Source organism: Vulpes vulpes, chromosome X (assembly GCF_048418805.1).
Source record: "Vulpes vulpes isolate BD-2025 chromosome X, VulVul3, whole genome shotgun sequence".
NCBI classification, from domain to species: domain Eukaryota; kingdom Metazoa; phylum Chordata; class Mammalia; order Carnivora; family Canidae; genus Vulpes; species Vulpes vulpes.
This window is the reverse complement of record NC_132796.1, coordinates 12,052,968-12,057,164: the sequence shown is the minus strand read 5'-3', so window position 1 is coordinate 12,057,164 and position 4,197 is coordinate 12,052,968.

Genomic DNA, 4,197 nt, shown 5'->3' with positions numbered 1-4,197 from the left:
ACCGGGGATTCGGGGAGAACTTTCTGATGCCTGAGTTTTCAGAAAGGTTACGGCGAGATTTCCGGTGGGAATGCCAAATCCGCATAAGCAAAGGCACTGAGAAGTGAAGCAATGTGGAATGGGTCGGAACCGCAAAAACTTTTGACCATCGAATTTAAAGGAAAGTTCCAGAGTATCAGGAAACACACCGAGTTAGGATCCATGGGTGTCTCAGTGGTTGAGCGTCTGCCTTCGGCCCAGGGCGCGATCCTGGAGACCCGGGATGGAGTTCTGCGTCGGGCTCCCGGTGCATGGAGCCTGCTTCTCCCTCTGCCTGTGTCTCTGCCTCTCTCTCTCTCTCTCATAAATAAAATATTTTTAAAAAGCAACAGCGGTAGAGGTGGCTTAGGCCCGGGTTATGTAGAAGGGTCTAGCAAATTATGCTAAGAAGCCTTAATTACGTTCTGTAAGGAACAGGAAACCATCGAAAACCTTTTAACTTCAGGTTTGTTGTCCTATTCGTATTTTAGGTAAATTACTCTGGTTTGCAATATAAAGCTGGAATATCACAATCTAGATGAAAAATTAACCTGGGACAGTGAAAATAGGATTGAGAAAGGAAAATCAGCCCTGTTAATAATCAGACTGTCATGTACATATACAAGGGCAAAGACAAGAACAAGAAAAAAAGAATACTTCTCTTCAGGACATGCTGTAGCTACAGAATGATTAACAACCTCCATATTTTGAGGAAGATTCAATAACTTCCCTGGCCTAGCTTTGTTCCTTTCTCCTCCAACTCAAAATCACTGAACTACCCAATTACTAAACTGCACCTGCTTCTCCTAGTCCATCCTTGGAATCACTCAGCAAACCCCCAAACTGCATAAAGCCTTGCCCTACCCCCTCTTAGATACCTGGAATAATATACCTCCAAATTAAATTTGTCTGGCTCACTGCATCACTAATTAGTGTCATAGACGCTTTGGTATTGGACAGATGAGGAAACTCAACCCTTGGCTCTCTGAGTAAACTCTTTTAATGTCCAGTCCTGAGTTTTCTCATCTGTAAAAATCAAGGTAGTGGTAATACTTCACAAATGCATGCTCTATGTTGGCATAATGCCTGGCAATAGTGTCTCTGACACATTACCTGTTATTTCATCATCTTCACTTTGAAAACTCCCCTACCTCAAGAGTACTTGTCCTACATATGCTCCCAGCACAAGTATTTCACCTTTTATAACTCCTGTTACACTATGTTATAGACTCCCTTGCCTTCACAAAGCTGCTTCTTGCAATAAATTTTAAATTCCTTAAAGGTGAACACTTGGTAGTTATAGCCCCTGATTAGAGAATGCCCTGAGAGGCAAAAAATGTAGCTGTGCAAATCACCAATTTTGCTGGTTCCTGTGACCAGGAAACTCACTGAGAATCATTGAGAATTGCTGCCATTCTAAAAACTGTTACTGTGTGCGTTCCTATAACATTTCTTATGAGTTGGACCAGAATTTCATGTCAGAACAATAAATAAGAATGTCTTCTAGGAAGGGTGCCTGGGGGATCTCTGGGTGGCGCAGCGGTTTAGCACCTGCCTTTGGTCCAGGGCACGGTCCTGGAGACCCAGGATCAAATCCCACATCAGGCTCCCTACATGAAGCCTGCTTCTCCCTCTGCCTGTGTCTCTGCCTCTCTCTCTCTGTGCGACTATCATAAAAAAAAAAAATAAAAAAAAGGAAGGGTGACTGGGTCACTCAATTGGTTGAGTGACTCTTGATTTTGGCTCAGATCATGGTCTCAGGGTCATGAGATCTAGCCCCATGTTGGGTTCCATGCTCAGCAGACAGCCTGCTTGGGATTCTCTCCCTCTGCCCCTTCTCCCACTTGTACACACTCTCTCACTCACGCTCTCTCTCTCTAAAATAAATAAATCGTTAAAAAATAATGTCTTCTAGGAAGATGCTCCTAATTAAAAAAGGATACAGATTTATATTTTATTATGACCTACAAATGAATATGAATTATATTTTATAGGAGTTAGACATTTATCCCCAACAATTAACCACTGAATTCATCTTCATGCACAAGCTTGAATTGTGCAAGTTAATGTCATTACATAAGTTATCTTGAAAGCCAATTTCATCTCAAATTCATTTGAATTCAATAAACCATTAGATAAAAATAAGGTATGTATAAATTTCATGCAAAGATACATTGTACTATGATATCCTGATAAAGAGAACAAAACTATCTTTATTCTGCAACATAACATATATTTATCTTGGTTCCTGACATACAACATCAACTTATTCTCAGGTATGTACATTTTAGTTTATCTCCCTATCTATGGGAAAAAGCCTAAATTTTGATTTTACATCATCAGTAGAAAATAGAAAACAAAATGACTAAAGAATGATCCATAAATGTATCTTACATTTATTGCAAGCATAAATGGAGAGCAAGAAAAAAAAATGTCTACTTTCTGAAAGCCAGGATGGGACTCTGAATTAGTTTGGGTTTTTCTTGCTCTAGTAGGACTATGATACAGGATTCATTCAATGGTCAGTGCAGAAACTCTCAGAAAAGAAGATTCCACTTCTCACCTACCATTAATTTCAGTATTAGTCACCAGATTTATTCAGGTACATACAGTGGGGTCTCAAGTCCTTTCCAAAAGTCATTGCTATACCAATGGCTTTATATATTCTCCAGAATATAGTTATTACCTAACATAGCAAAATAAAATACTTAAGGTAGTATATTAATATGAAAAGTACATATAAATCTATATTTATACAACTGATTAAAAGAGGAAAGAATTGAGGCACCTGGTGGCTCAGTCTGTTAAGCGTCTGCCTTCGGCTCAGGTCATGATCTTGGGGTCCTGGGATCGAGCCCTACGTTAGGCTCCCTACTGACCAGGGAGTCTGCTTCTCCCTCTCCCTCTGCCCCCCTCAACTCATGCTCTCTCTTCATCTCTCCCAAATAAATAAAATCTCTTAAAAAAAAAAGAGGAAAGAACTATGCAGCAATAGTGGTTATTACTCGATTCTGGTGATGAACTCTAAGCAACAAAACTGCTGGTGGTTTGAGAAGGAACACTGGCAGAGTCAACATCCCCACCTAGAACCTGAACCAAAGTACCATTTCTGAAGAGGGGTTGAACTCAAAGAGCAGGAATCAGAAAGTACAAAAATGCAGATGACAAGGGTCTTAGTCCTTTTGGGCTGCCATAACAATGTACCACAGACTGGGGAGCTTACAAACAACAGGAATTTGTTTCTCACGGTTCTGGAGCCTGGAAGTCCAAGATCAAGGTCCCAGCAGACTCAGTATCTGATGAGAACTTCCTTACTGGCTCATTGATGGCCATCTTCTTGCTGTGTCCCCCACATGAGGGAAGGGGTGAGAGAGCTCTCTGGGGTCTCTTTTATAAAGGCACTAATACCAAAACGAGGCACCACTCTTACGATCTAATCACCTCCCAAAGTCCCCACCTCCTAATACCATCACTTTGGGGGTTAGGCTTCAACATATGAATGGAGAAGGGAAGACATAGACATTTAGGTCCTAACAAAAATGCATTACTGTTTACATATAAAGTGGCTAGTATTGTTTAGATGTACTCATTGATTGGTTAAAACAATAGGCTATTCGCTTAAATAAACTATATCCATTTTTGATTGATAAAATTTTGTAGGAAAGATTTGAACCAGTAAAGTTGAATTAAAAAGACAATAGAACATTAAGTAGAATAAGTACCAAGTAAATAATGTTGGTTCTTCTAGTGGCACAAAAATACCTAAAATGATCACAATACTGTAATTTTGCTAATATTCTACCAAAATAAACGTGTCCCCCAGTGAACAAGGGAGAGACATCTTCCCAAACGTTCTTGAGGTAGATGCCTGCTTTTAGAAGAGCCACCTTTACCCTACCCCACACAGCCCTGGAAAGGAGAAAAGGGATGGCAGCTTGTCCTATTGGTGATGTCAGGATATTGTGCCCTGATTTGACAGAAAGAGGTGAGCTGAGGAGCAGGTGCCTTTTGTTTTCCTGCTTTTTAAATAAATCTGTTAGTTTTCCAGTCGCTTTCTGATCTACATGGCAAAGGATGTCTCACTAATTTTACATTGTACATACTATAAATAAATAAATAAATAAATAAATAAACAAACAAACAAACAGCTAATAGGAAGAAAAAGCCATTCAACAAATA